Source organism: Cibotium barometz, chromosome 42 (genome assembly GCF_041138505.1).
Source record: "Cibotium barometz isolate CiBa-2024 chromosome 42, ASM4113850v1, whole genome shotgun sequence".
NCBI classification, from domain to species: Eukaryota; Viridiplantae; Streptophyta; class Polypodiopsida; order Cyatheales; family Cibotiaceae; genus Cibotium; species Cibotium barometz.
The window spans coordinates 15809024-15824540 of NC_141087.1; the positions used below are offsets into that span (position 1 = coordinate 15809024).

Genomic DNA, 15517 nt, shown 5'->3' on the forward strand with positions numbered 1-15517 from the left:
ATAGAGAGACCACAGGCCCTCATGATGGCACGCATGATACGCAGCAAACCGTCAGTACCTCATGACATTATCCGAGCAGAGTTTGCTGCGCCTCCTATGATGGTAGAGGCCATATTTCAGACTATATGCCTGCTAGACAGATTCAGAGAGATGCCACAGGACAGATTGTCATACAGAGCTTTTGAGGCATCTAGACAGCTGGCTGAGGTAGGAGACAGAGGATCATGGTATGCACAGGTCACACATTGGTTCTCACAGCATGGCCTAGACATGGATCATCTACCACCATTCCAGTATGACAGGGATGCACCACATATCCGTCTCTCTAATATTGAGAGGAACAGAGTATTGAAACAGGATCTATGGCAGCTCTATACACGAGAGACATGGATATCGCCTACACAGCCTCTTCCACCGAAGATGCTATACTACAGAGATCACTTCATGAGTATCACTGATGATGGATTTATAGAGAGGCCTAGATACATGGAGGGCTTTTTACCACACGGCTCCCGAGTGGCTATTGGTCAGCTCAGAGTTTCATCACACCGATTGGAGATTGAGACTGGCAGAGCAGCACGGATCCCCCGAGAGGAGAGGGTATGCAGATTGTGCAGAGAGGAGGTGGAGAGTGAGGAGCATTATGTATGCAGATGCAGAGCATATACAGCCATCAGAGAGAGATATCCCATTTTATTCAGAGAGCCACATTCCCTACGCCAGATCTTTGAGGCCGGAGATTAGGGCAGCCAGAGAAAAAGGGAAGCTAGCATTTTACAAAGGAGGCAGAGTGGTGATACTAGAGAGACTCACCACCTGACAGTGCGAGACCTATGGGACCAGTCTGAGACTTGCAGTATGGAACTGCAACGGAGCATTGAGACTGGATGTGGGGGCCTTTGAGGACAGCTTCAGAGAGAGGGACATCATCTTCTACTCGGAGACACATCAGGCCCCAGGCAGCACATTACCCAGAGTGGCGGGATACAGATGGGAGACGACTTGTAGACAGGAGGCCCGTTCGAAGCATGGTGGTCGCGGATCCGGAGGAGTTGCAGTTCTTTTTAGAGAGGAGCTTCAGCCACTCATCCATGTTATGCGCCGTGATGAGAGCGCGAGGTACATGTGGGTCAGAGTGAGGGCAGATGAGGGTAGACCCCTATACATTGCTATATGTTACTTTCCACCCAGCACATCTCATTATGCAGCGCCCAAGGGGCAATCTCCATATATGATTCTAGATGAGGACATATGGGAGTTCTCCAGGGAGGGAGATGTTATCATACTTGGGGACTTTAATGCTCGAAGGGCTCCGTACCAGACCTCCTTCTTTGACACTTCGGAGGAGATGTTGAGAGAGATAGATGTGGAGGAGATGTGTTTGACCCGGAGATCACAGGTTGAGGTGGAGTGTACTGAGTATGGGAGATACCTCTTGGAGATGGGGACTGCACATGGGCTGTCCATTTTAAATGGCCTAGAGAGGTATCCACTTGCCAGTGGCTTTACTTGCTTTCCACACAGACATGGGGCCAACACAGTGGATTATGTTTTAGCCTCGCCAACCTTCATCCCGACTATCCAGGATTTTGCGATTGGCCCTAGGCCCATCGGAGTTATGGTGGATCATGCACTTCTCTCCTTTACGGTGGATTTCCACTACAGTACCCGCCAGGTTGGGCAGTCCTCCTATCACCTGAGATATACCTTCTGTAGAGAGACTGATGGAGTATACACCGCAGAGATCTACAGCTTGTTGAGTGCAGAGGATCCACACAGGCCATTAGCAGAGCTCACACAGATCCTGACAGAGGCTTTACATATAGCTGCAACGACAGCCTTCCCACACACGCAGCCCACAGTACGACCACGTCCTGGGAGCATGCCCCAGAATAGTTGGTATGATGATGATTGTAGAGAGCTCAGAGCCCGGCTACAGAGAGAGGTGGCCACAGGTGTTACTACATATAGACAGCCACGCATCATCTTCTGATCCATCATTCGGCGGAAGAAGAGAGCATTCTTAGCTCGGCTGGAGAGAGACATCTATCAGTTGTTTTTGAGTCAGGATTCTGGGGAGGCCTGGAGATTGCTTAGAGTGCACCCCCCGCCTCCGGCCATTACCTCTCCAGATACATGGGGCGAGTATGCAGCCTCCCTCTACACAGTACCAGAGCAGCCACCACTACCGAACCCTCCAGAGCCTTGTCCACCCACTTCTACCTTCTTCACAGCAGAGATGGTGAGGAGGACCATCAACAGGTTGCATACAGGGAGGGCACAGGATCATGAGGGCATTGTAGCCAAGCATTTCATACATGCTAGAGATATGATTGCAGACTTGCTAGCTCTCATGTTTAATAGAGCCATGTGTGAGGGGTTTCCTGGGACTTGGAGTACTTCCACGATTGTGCCGGTACTCAAGTCTGGAGATCCGAGCCTGCCGACTAACTACCGCACCATTATGATTGGTCACTTGCTAGCCAAGCTATATGCCTCTACTCTTGAGCATGAGTTGAGCAGATGGGTGGAGAGACAAGGGGTCCGAGCTCGGGGACAGGCCGGTTTCAGGAGGAGATTCTCTACTTTGGATCATATCTTTACCCTCAGGGCTATCATTGAGGAGGGCAGAGCACATGGGAGGAGGATCTACTGTGGCTTTGTGGATTTCCGCAAGGCCTTTGACCCAGTGCCCAGAGCTAGACTGATGCGCAGGCTGCAAGACTTGGGGGCTCCATGTGAGCTCATTTGGGGTATTATGGCACTTTATGAGAAGTAGTTGGGCAGGTGCGGACTTCAGAGGGTCTCTCCCAGCCAGTACACTCCACTATAGGGGTGAAATAGGGCTGCCCGCTCTCTCCGACTCTATTTGGACTATACATTGATGAGATCTCTGATTATATTGGGACACGAGGGGACAGAGGAGCCCAGTTGGCTGGCACTTGGATACCTCTGCTCTTATATGCTGATGATATTGTGCTTATAGCAGACTCACCAGAGGGTATGCAGAGGCACTTGGATACTTTACATGCTTATGCACAGGACAGTGGGCTCTCAGTTAACCTTGGTAAGACCAAGGTTATGGTGTTTAACACTACAGCTCAGTGGGTCTGGAGATCAGCGGGCAGGAGACAGTGGAGTATGTTGACTCATACACATATCTTGGAGTGGTGTTCACTGGGCCCACATTTTCCATGAGGGGGGCAGCAGAGGCCAGATTGACTAGAGGATATGCAGCACTAGGAGGTCTAGAGAGGATGTGCTCACAGGTACAGTTTCAGGAGCCACGCACTAAGCTGTGGCTTTTTGACACGTTGGTCACATCGGCTATGCTATATGGAGTACAGATCTGGGGGCCTAGCCTAGATCGTCACAGTCGATCAGGACGCACATATGATGGATGGAAATCGATGGAGAGACCACTTGTGTCCATGATCTCTAGGATGATTCGGGCTAAGGCCTCGGTACCCCATGAGATTATCCGAGCCGAGATGGGAGCACCACCGATCGTAGTAGAGGCTCTTGCCAGATCAGTGTCCGTTATTCATAGCACCTGGGAGCTTCCCCGGCATCGGTATGCACGACTTGCTTTAGAGTCCTCTCATCAGCTAGCCATGGAGGGAGACACTTCATGTTGGTATGCGCAGATAGCATCCTGGTTTGAGCTCCACAGGTTCAGCTTAGACAAACTTCCACCCTTCCAGTACTCTCTGGAGGCACCCTCTCTCACCTTGACACATTCTGAGATTAGTAGAGTCATCAGACAGGACCTCATTCAGTTTGACACTAGGAGGACATGGCTAGAGCCCTCACAGGAGTTGGGGACGAAGATGGCTTTGTATAGAGACCATCTTCTCCGCACCACTGAGGATGGCTTTATACTTAGACCGAGCTACATGGATACCCATCTGTCTCATGGATTGAGGTGCGCCATTGGGCAGATCCGCACCTCCTCACATCAGTTAGAGATAGAGACAGGCAGATTTAGAGGCATACCTCCAGGGGACAGGATTTGTCAGATTTGTTGGATAGAGCCAGAGATGGAGGAGCACTACATCTGTCGCTGCACAGCATATTATGAGATTCGAGGGCGCTACCATTGCCTTTTCAGAGAGGGATTTGGACCACTGGCTAGAGTCATGGACTATTGTGATCAGCGATGCTTGGGTTTTTATCTCCTAGAGATCCGCAGACTCAGAGATTCCATCATCAGGAGCAGACGCCCGACTGGCAGGGAGTCCACACAGAGACAGATTACTGACTTCTTTAGAGGGACTACCCGGGAGGACACACAGCCGACAGCCCAGCAGCGAGCACCCCGTGGGACTCTAGTTGAGAGAGCTATCCAGTTGGGCAGATCTAGACGCCTGAGGGTTCGCGGATCCTCACATCGGAGACGGTGCCTACACCGGAGAATTCAGAGCATCATTGCGAGGCATCGGGCTCGTCCGACTAGGCATCTCACTATGGCAGATATCCAGGCCATCCGGCAGAGACCCATGCTAGAGCTCCTAGGATGATTACGACTCCAGCCATATACTGTTGTACTCACTGTCACTTTTGTACTCCCCCATATTCATGTATTCATGTATCCATGTACTCATGTACCCCATTTTGACTAGTAGCATTAGCTTCCCACTCTCCCTAGTTGCTGCTTCCGAATGCCCCCCCTACTGATGTATTGTGGGGCTAGATACTTAGTTCTTTCTTTTCTTTTCTAGACAGTGTATCAGATGTCACATGGTTGTAACTTTGGTCTCATAGGTCACTTTGGCCTTTTGAAGACGTTAATATAACATTTCATGTCATTTCTCTCTCTCTCTCTCAATCAAGCTTGCTCTCTCGAGTCTCAAGCTCTCTCTCTTTGGCAATGAGGTCCGGACTCCGGAGGAAAGCAAAAGCATGAGGCTTTGGCCTTATATACCCCCACTATTCTGGTGATTCCGGGTCATGGAAATGGATGAGGGCAATGTCCTTAGTGAGGGCAGTTTTGGGTTGGCCTTTGATGATGGGAGCGCCTCTAGTGAGGGCATTCCTTCCCCTAGTGATTCCTTTGAGGAGAAGGACTAGAGTCTAGTCTAGACATTTTTGTACTTAGTGTTGTGACTAGTCACTACACACTTTCTTGTATTTACTATTGCAGGCGCGGGCCATGGCTCTTATTTATGGCATGCCGCACGCATATGTTCACCATTCATGACTCTTTGTACTAGTGTTTTAACTTGTTTCTAGAATCTAGTTTATGACAACTTCTCTAGACTTTGCATCTCTAAATGTGTACAAATATCTATTTTTAAAGTGTTTTTTAAAGTGGATTGTATCTCAATCGAACTTATTTTTCAAAATTTAAAAGTTATGTATCGGTATCATTTTTTCGTACCTTCGTTTCACACCAGACAACTATGCACGTGTAAGTTAAATAAATAAGAGAACCAACAAGCCTTTGGTACTGTGTATTGTTCTCGAAGAGGGGAGAGGGGAGCTTGGAAGAAATTGGATGTCACTCGGTCATACCAAATGTCTCCGGAGCTGCTGCAAATATCTGTACTGGCTAAGAAACACTCCATTAGAAGACTGATAGACCTCCATCCCAAGAAAGTAGTGGAGAAGTCCTAAATCAGTCATCTCAAAGGTGAGAGCTAAATCGAAGCAGAGCTGCTCAATCTTGGCAAGATGTGAGCCAGTGATCAATAAATCATCGACATATCAGACAATCAAACAGAGCAAAGCATCCTGAGCAAAGACATAGAGATTATTGTCTGCAAAGCATCTCTGGATCCAAGGGAAAGAAAGAATGCATCAATCTTATCATACCATGCCTTGGGTGCCTATTTCAAACCATAAAGGGCTTTGTGCAATCTATACACCTTACCCTCATGTCCGGGAACTTGAAAACCTTGAGGTTGTTCAGCATGCGCCTCCTCATATAAGTCACCATTAAGAACAACGGACTTGACATCCATTTGGTAAACCGCCTAGTGCTCATGAGCCAAAAAAGCAAGAACTGTCCGGATCGTGGTGTATCTGGCTGTAGGAGCAAAAGTTTCCTCATAATCCACACTCTCAATCTAAGGGTACCCCTTTGCAACCAATCTGGCTTTGTGTTTGTCTAGAGATCCATCAGTGTGAAACTTGGTCTTAAAGACCTACTTGATCCCCAATGACCTATCGATGTAGAGGCCGGTCCACAAGCTCCCATGTACGATTCCTCTCAATAGAATCAATCTCGGCCTCCATAGCTGCCCACCACTCAGGAAGAGCAAGAGCCTCTTTAGTTGTAGTAGGCTCATATGACTGTATCACTGTACTCATCAGGGCGAGGTTACAAGAATGATGAAGCTGCTGTAATCTCCGTGCCCGTGTCAAAGATTGTGTTGAAGAATCAGCAAGCTGATGAAGTTCCATATCGGAGAGATTAGAATCACGAACAGTGGTTTTCAGCCATCGTGGAATCTTGGGGACAATCCTTCATTGCACAGGAGAAGCCGGGGAAGGAGGAAGTGGGGGTGGAGAGGCAGGGGATAAAGAAGTTGATGGTGGAGAAGGTGGTGGTGGAGTTGGGTTGGCCGAGGAAGGAGGAAGAACCTCGATGGTAAGCTTGGGATGAAAGTGAGAATCATCTGAGGGCTCAACAAAGTGAACATCGTGAGAAATCACCAAGGATCGAGACTAGGCATCACAACTGAAAACCCTGAAATGAGAGATGGAAGGTTTCTGTCTAGGAAAATCCTCCTCTGGAGTCATATGAGAAATCGCCTTTGTAGGAGAACGGTTGATGATGTAAATAGCAGTGCTCACAGCTTCTCCCCAGAAAGAGGGAGGAAGATCAAAAGAAGAAAGCATGGTACGGGCCATCTCCTGAATAGTCCTATTCTTGTGTTCAACCACACCATTCTATTGAGGAGTGTGAGGTGTGGAAAATTGACAGTTTATATCTTTCTGTGAGCAAAAATTATGGAAGGCTTTGGAGGTGAATTCTCCTCCATTCTTGGAGTGGACTTGTTGAACCTTCTGTGTGGTCGCAGTCTCGACCAAAGTCACCCACTCTTGGAAGGCGGAGAAAGCTTGAGATTTTTCTGCCAAGAGATAAACCCAAACTTCGCGCGTTAGTAATCATCAATAATAAGCATAAAGTACCTGGCTCCTCCTAGGGTAGTAGTCTGCATGGGGCCGTACAGGTCCATATGAATGAACTCCAGAATATGAGAAGCCCGATGAGTAGCCTCGTGAGAAAAGCATCTCGGTGTTGCTTGCCATGAAGACAAGCCACACAAGTGGAGTGGGAGGGTTTCAGTGGTGGAAGACCCTCGACCATTCTGCTGAGAAAGGCAACAGTTGTGCAGAGAAGTATAATTCAAATGCCTTAAGCGAGCATGCCACAAATCCGTATCCACATGAGCTACCAAGGCATGATAGCTATGAAGAAGTTGCAGTAGATGAGATTGTGACTTAGTCAAAGAGCCACCAAAGTCCTTCAATCGATAACAACCACCTTCCTGGATACCTGTGGTGGGCAACAATTTGCAAGGTGCTGGTGTTGATGATTTGAAGGATGAAATTGTCAAAGTAGACATCATATCCTTTCTCCGCAATTCGAAAAAATTGAGAGGAGATTGCTGGAGAGCTTGGGAGCATGAAGCACATCCCGAATGGTAGAAGGCTGGCCTGGGGAAGAGTTAAGTCGCACATTACCAACCAAGGAGGCCTCCAAGTTGGAAGCATCACCAATGGACACTGTTGAAGAGCTGGGACGAATGTCATGAAGAATGGTCCTATCAGGAGTCATGTGAGTAGTACACCCACTATCAACCACCCAATCTGTAAGACGTGAGGTGGAAGGAACAGGAGAGTTAGAGGGAAGCTCCTCAATACCGATGAAGACAGTCTCCTTGGTGGAAGAGGATTTTTTAGTTTGGTTGGTGGATGAAGAGATTTAATTGGGGGGTTTCTTAGTAGAACCACCTTTGTTCTTCTTGCGACAATTAGGCTAAATGTGACCTTTGAGACCACAATAATGACAAGTAAGGTCCTTATGAGTGGGATTGTTGATAGGTTTGTGGCCACCTTTGTTGCTCGTGGAAACCTTGGATTCCCATTTGCTTTTTCCCTTAGCGTGAAGAAGGGCCTCGAAAGTACCCTGGCTGGTCTTCTTTCTCATGGCCTATCCTGAAGCATGCCAACAATGGTATGTAGATCAGGAGTAGAAGGAAGAAGTACTATAGTATCACAAAAAGCAGAGAAAGTCTTGGGCAATTTGGCGAGGAGCCGATTGACAAAGTTTTCATCGGTAGCTTTGCTTCCCAAAGAGACCAACTGTTTCTGAATGGTTATGAACTGCGCAACAAAATCCATGATGTTAGCAGTATCGGCAATCTTTAGGTTGGAGAGCTGATTCTCCAAGGCTACCTTTTGTGCAGAGTTCTCACGGTGATACCTCCTTTGGATGATATCCCACAATTCTTCTATAGTTTCCTCATCATTGTCATCAAATTGATGAGCAATAGAGGGTTTCATGTTGAAGAAGATAAAGGCATGAGCCCTTGCATCTTTGTTAGCCTAGGCATCAATTTCAGCCTGAGGAGAAGTAGCATCGGGAGAGGCATCAATAGTAGAAACAATACCCCATAGCCGATGATACCGAATGAGAGTCTTCATCTGCAGTGCCCAATCAAGATAAATGGTTCCATCTAAGATTGATTCCTTGGGAAGTTGAGGAATGGATGAAGAGATAACAGTTGGTGTAGAAGCCATAGAACCCTCCTCTTCAATCGGTAGCAAAAAGTTGCAAATAGGAACCCGGGGGGCTGTCTACTCTCCCTAGAAGCTAGGTGAGGGGTTGGAAAGAGGTAGAAGGGTGTAAACATTGAGAAAGAATGGCTAGAAGGGCCTCCTTTGAAGGAGAAAGGGTTGGGAATGAAAAAATGCAGAAAAAGGCTAATATATAGGAAAAACGCAACAAGGTACTTCTGTAGGAGAAAAAAATGCAGCAAAGAAGTGCTGTCCAGGAGGCAAAAAACAGTCCTGAATCAGTGCCAGAAAAACGCTGATTTGTGCTCAAAGTAGATCTCCAAAACACAGCCACCAAGGGAGCAGAGGAGAAAAAAAAACGCAAGCTGAAAAGTCCTCCTGTTGAAGCACAGCTGCTCTGATACCATGTGAGAATAGTTGAAGAGAAAGCGGAAGCAATATAGAACAGGAAAGACAGAGTAATCAGCCAAGAGTGATCCAACACTTGAGCAAATGATTAATTAATCATATGGCAAACATGCCCAGTTCTTATATACATCACAAAAGACCAAGTTGGCCTGTAGGACTGGAGGACAAATGTCCGCTACTGATAAAAATGCCTAAAATAGCCTAAAATATGTGGGATAAAATATCCAATTACATCCGATAAATAACTACATTAAAGAGGGAATAAACTGGGATAAGAAGAAGATTAAATGCTGGAGATGTCATGTCCAACAGTAGGTGTGTCACATTCTCGCCTACTTGCATTCTCAGTTGCACGGTGTCCATATAAAGTGCCCTTCCATAAAAGGAAAAGATCCAAGCAAAGCTCATCCAAGATACCCAAGATCATGAACATTGTGAGACCACTTTGTGTCCATTGGCGAAGACTCACATTCCTTCCTTGCGGCTTCAGTACGAAGACCGCAGAGAAACCTGTGGATGATCAACTTTCACATGATCAAGCACTCTTCATCTATCCAATCGTCCATGAAAAAACACAGCAAGCCTCGAGTATCCTACAGTAGCCCACGAGAAGAACATTCTAGAGAATGGTCGAGCAAAACTCCGCATGCATTGTCTCCAATGCACCTTGAAGGAAGAAAGTAGAACTAAGAATCATACTCCTCAGAAACGTTGCACCAAATCTGTATCCATCAGTATTGCTTGGCACCTGTATGTCTAAACCACCCATGTTGTTAGGAACATACTCCAAGTAATACATTCGCTGATACACGGAAGTCAAAACCCTGGTTGTTGTCAGTAAAACCTCCAAGAAATCTGTGTACTGTGAAGATACACCAATTGGCCTATCCTCCCATGACGAAGGTAAATCTGATGACATGTCCTTGTGTGGTGCCTCCATCCATGACATCACACACTGAAGATACTCTACCCAATGCAAACAACAGGTGAGAAGAGTCCTCCTCAATGACCCCAGAAACTGAAGCCAAAGATTCTCCACTGAGTGCAAATGAAGACTCTCCCTCGGAGACCTGGCTAAAAACTTGCTTTGTTTGTACCTGTGGCCTGATGCAATGAAGAACCCTGGGTGTGTGCTCAACTCGAGAAATGAAAAAAGCTAAGATGCGTACACATGCATCTCCTTCCTTCACACTCATCCTCTGGTTGTGAAGAAGTCTCCTCCTCGGACGACTACTTGGTTTCTGAAGAAGCCTCCTCCAAGATCTCCGGACAATCCTTTTTGATGTGCTCGATGGAGTCACAATAAAAGCATTGTCCAGCAACCATCTTTGTGTGATGCTCTTTAGGGGTGAGGCGAGTCATTGAGGCTCCCCCACTTGCTTTGTGCTTACCATCCTTGGCCTTGCATTGGCTACCCTTGTCTTTGCCTTTTTGCTGCCCATGTTGTTGAGTCCGGTCTTGGAACTCTTCTGCGTCTTGAGGGTTGTAGCAAGACGAACGCATCTGAAAGATCACGTGGCTTATGTGCATGAATATCTGCCTACAAAGACAGTTTCAAACCATCTAAAAATTGCTCAACCTGCTCTCGTCACGAGACGGTCCTTGGGAGCATTAGCAAAAGCTTCCAGAAATGAGCAAGATAGTCGGTTATCGATTTGCCATGTTTCTGCATAAAACACTTCCCACTGTTTCTTCAATTCACGTTCGTAATCTACGAGAATAAATTGCTTCAAGTCCGCCTTGCGAGTCATCCCAACAAGTCACGGAGTGGTACCTAAGGTGTTCTTCCCACCACAAGAGAACGGCACTCTTCAAAGTTGTAAGCACCAAATGGAGCTGAAAAATATATGAATCACCTGCTACTGCCATCGTGGCATCTATCTCGTGGGTCTAATTGGTGACGACTTCTCCGTCTGTCTTCTTGTTGAACTTGGGAGGCTTGAGAAGCTTCATTAATTGAGCTTGTTCCTCACGAGGCACGGAGGAAGAACTCGGCAAACCAATTGTCCCCTAACGTCGAGTCGAAGAAGGCGAGCGGGAATTGTCCGGAGAATCCGGTGGAGAGGACTCCGCGAAAATCTCTGGTTTTTCATGTCAATAAAAGTTTGCCTTTTTGTCATTTGACAGATGTAGGCCCTTTCCACACCTTCTAGAAGTTGGTTGTTATCTTAGTTGACAAGTTGACAGTTTTGAAGTACCTTTTTGGCATGAAAAACACGGACATATATTGGTTTTTCACGTTGAAAGAACTTTCAAATTTTACACATTTGAGTTGATTTCCTAAATCCTTTAATTATTATCAAGCACTTTGCATGATTTTTATTGCATTTGGACCACCTTTTTTGGACGTGAAAAACTTGAGATACAGTCAAACTTTGTCGGTCACGCGAATGACGTTTGTCTTGTCGACTATGTGTAGGTGTAGAATGATGATTGCCGGACTGGGAGTGAATTTAGTACATCCTTGCTTGCATCCAAAGGAGTGAAAAATCATCCTCTAGAAAGTTTTGCCACTTCGTCCTCGGAATCGTCCAACACTTGCTTCGAAGCACGGACCCTCGTAGATTCTAGATCCGGAATACTAGGTACTTGAGGTGCCGACTCCATCTTGTTGAGACGGGAAAATAAAGCCTTCATTTTAGGTGCTTGCGCGTCCATGGATACCTTCATGCTGAGAAGCAAATCAATGGGTTGTGAATCCATGACAAGTATCAAGTGATCAAGGACCGGGTGAGGGATTTCAGCCCTACACAATGAGGTATGCTTTTGCTGGGGGGCAAGGAAGCACAATTTCACAATATACCCCAAATAACCCATGGATGAGGTAAGGGTTTGGAGGGACAGGGAAGCACATTAGTACAATATATCCCAAATAACCCAGGGATGAGGTAAGGGTTTGGTGGGGTAGGGAAGCACAATAGCACAATATACCGCAAATAACCCAGGGATGAGCCCCAAATAATCCAGGGATGAGGTAAGGATTTGGTGGGGCAGGGAAGCACAATAGCACAATATACCGCAAATAACTCATGGGTAAGGGTTTGGTGGGACAGGGAATAACATTAGCACAGTATATCCCAAATAACCCAGGGATGAGGTAAGGTAAGGGTTTGGTGGGACAGGGAAGCACAATAGCATAATATACCTTGAATAACCCAGGGATGAGGTAAGGGTTTGTGTAATATGCGGAAGCTTCGGAGAAGGATCGGTACTTCAAAACTCAGAAAACAGCACTCTTTTCGCGACGGAATTAACGCACAAACTGAAAGACGATGTGCAGAAAATAGAGAGAGAAAGGGGAGATGGAGAGGACACAGTATTGGGTCCCAATTACCCTCTGTAGGGCCCCCACCACGGATGGTGTATTTGCTTTATTAGAATGATGTAAATCTGAAACAAATACAAAGTACTTGACCTTTTCTTGGCGGGTAAACCTGCCCTTGACCTTCAGTCCTTCACCCCTTAGCTTTAGCAAACCCTTGGCTGTCCTGGCCCTTGAATGCTTGATGCTCTTGGTGAATTATGAGATCAGTGAAATGATTTATGACTTGGGTATTTATACCCTCTACTTTATGCAGTCGGCTGGCTTCAGGGAGCATCCACGACTGAGTCTAATTAATAAACGTTTTCGCACTTGTTTAATTGCTGTCCAGCCTGCGCACATATTCTGGGACAACCTCCTAACTGCTGGACACCATGCGCATGGGTGTGGGGCTGCCCCCCACACCTGGCCGACTGGCTGGATAGGGTTTCTAACCCTGTCGGCTGCCTGTCCAGCAGCCCTAGGGCTGGCCGACAGCCCTTCCAGCCCAAGCCATGGCTGGTGGGCACAAAGTGGGCCATCCTGGCCCCTTGGGGATGGTTCTATATCTCCCCCATGCCCATTCTACAAGTGCAAATGCAAATCCTCACACCGGGGTAGCCCTATGGGCTGGCCCCATCTCTACATGCAACCTACATGCCTACAGAGGCCTGGCATCCAGTTGCAAACCAGATACTCAGCACATCTGACATCATTCCAGAGGGAGACTCACAGCGCGGACTAGCACTGCTTCATGTGCAGGACAATGCACACCTGACCTCGGACGACTGTGATGGATCCCTGGCTGACTCGTCCCGGATTGGGCTCACATGGGACCAGTTCACCATCCCAGGTCCTGCACCTTCTGTACAGAATGTCTACGTGGCATCCAAGTGCGGGATGCACGTGACATCCCCTTCTGCTTAACTTGACGGAAGCTGCATAGCCTCCAAATAATCCGTCAATAAAGCCGGATAGTCTTCGAAAAAGTCTTTGTCGAGCCATACCGCTTCATGAGTTCCTCGGTCTTGAAACTTCGTGAGAAACTGTCGTAGTCTTCGGCCTGAGCCATGCTTGAAACGGTGCAGAAGGATCTGTTCTGGAACCATTACTTCTGCTTCATCAATGATGTCTGGTTCCGCTTCGTCTTTGACCTCTGAAGGGGGTGGACCTGCATATGGCTTTAACCAACTGACATGAAATACATCGTGCATAGTCCAACTCGGAGGTAGCTTTAACTGCATAGACACCTCATTAATCTTTTTCCGGATGGGAAATGGTCCGAAGCTCCTGAAAGACAACTTTGGGCATCGCTTGCCCACCTGCTTCAATCTTTGCTTCATAATCCGAAGATATACCCAATCTCCTTCCGAAAACTTCATGTCCCTTCGGTCTTTATTGGCCTGTCGAGTGTAGGCCTCTTGCGCTTTAGTCAATCTGTCTTTAACGGACTCTAGGATCTCCTGGTAAGACTCCGTCACTCTGTTCGCCTCTGGTACTGAAGACGAAGTCCTGGTTAACAACGACTGGAAAGGCCTTCCAAACGCTGCCTCATATGGAGTCCTGCCAATAGCTGAAGAAAAAGAGCCATTCAAAACAGCTTGAACTAAAGGCAAAAACGATTCCCACTTACCTTGCTGATCGTGGACATAAACACTTCAGCACATCAAAGGCCAACTGGTTGTATATCTCTGTCTGGCCATCTGTCTGTGGGTGGAATGCACTGGAAAAATTCAACTTAGTACCAAAATTATCAAACAATGCCCTCCAAAAATGATTGGTAAACTTGGCATCTCGGTCTGACACTATGGTCCTAGGAATCCCACCAATCGGGTACCAATGCCGAATGAATAGCTGGGCAACATCCTCGGCGGTCACATTGGCCCTGCAAGGAATAAGCATCACAAATTTGCTGAACCTGTCAACAATCGTCAAACACTGTGTATTACGCTTACTCGGACTGGGAGGCAGATTTGTGACAAAGTCCATCGAAATGTCTTGGAAAGGACCCTCAGGAATTGGCAAAGGCTGTAACAACCCTATCTTCTTTCCACGAGGAGCTTTCACCTTTTGACAAATGTCACAACGTTGTACATATGTAAACACATCACGCCTCATCTTTGGCCAATAGTATTGCCGTTCTAATTTCTCCAGAGTCAAATTCATGCCCCTATGACCACCTGTAAGGGCGTCATGGGCATCATGGAGAAGAGCTGCCCGGAATGATTTCATGACACACAATCGACCTTTGTAGTAAAGCCAACCATCGCGTATCAAAAAATGGCATGGTCCTGTGGCATCCAATGCCTGTTCCCACTGTGTACCGAATTCCTCGGAATCCGCGTACGTGTGCTTCATGTCTTCTAGTCCAGTACCAACAAGGTCAAGTCTAGTGGTCTGAATCGCAGATACTTGTCCCTTCCTGCTCAGAGCATCGGCCACTGGATTGGCCTTTCCTGGAAGATACTCAATCATTCCACCGAACTGCTGGAATATCTGACTCCAGCGGTGTTGTCGATCACTCCACTGTGCACTTGGCATCGTCTGAATCCAGCGCAATGCCTGATGGTCAGTGCGAACCTCGAAGTCACGGCCATACAGGAAATGTTTCCAATGTTTCAAGGCCTGAATAACTGCTAGGAGTTCACGATCATAGACTGAGTAGTTCTTTTCGGCGGGCAGTAACTTACGAGACATGTAAGCTATTGGATGACCATTCTGTTGCAATACACCTCCAATTGCGATGTTACTCGCATCGGTGATCACCTGAAATGGTTCGTCCCACGAGGCAAGGGCTAAACAAGGCGCTTCTGACAAAGCCACCTTGAGGTTCTGGAATGCCTCCAACGCTCGTGGAGTCATTCGAATCTTTTGCCTCCTTGTTTTCACTCCCTTTAGCAGATCGGTGAGGTCTGCCGAGAGATCAGAAAACTTGTCAATGTGGGTGGAATATGCCTGGCATATACCCACAAATGATCTAATGTCATAAGCAGTCTGAGGTACTTCCCAGTTAACAATCTCGGCCACTTTAGCCGGATCAAGTCGAATGCCTTCGGCACT

The 15517-nt window shown here is 47.2% G+C and overlaps 1 protein-coding gene and 1 pseudogene across 2 annotated transcripts in view; both read left to right on the forward strand.

Annotated features, from left to right (window-relative positions):
* Positions 1–15517, forward strand: part of LOC147614208 (uncharacterized) — a 42863-nt gene that overhangs the window by 18537 nt on the left and 8809 nt on the right. The window lies entirely within an intron of this gene.
* Positions 821–2940, forward strand: LOC147614209 (uncharacterized; annotated as a pseudogene).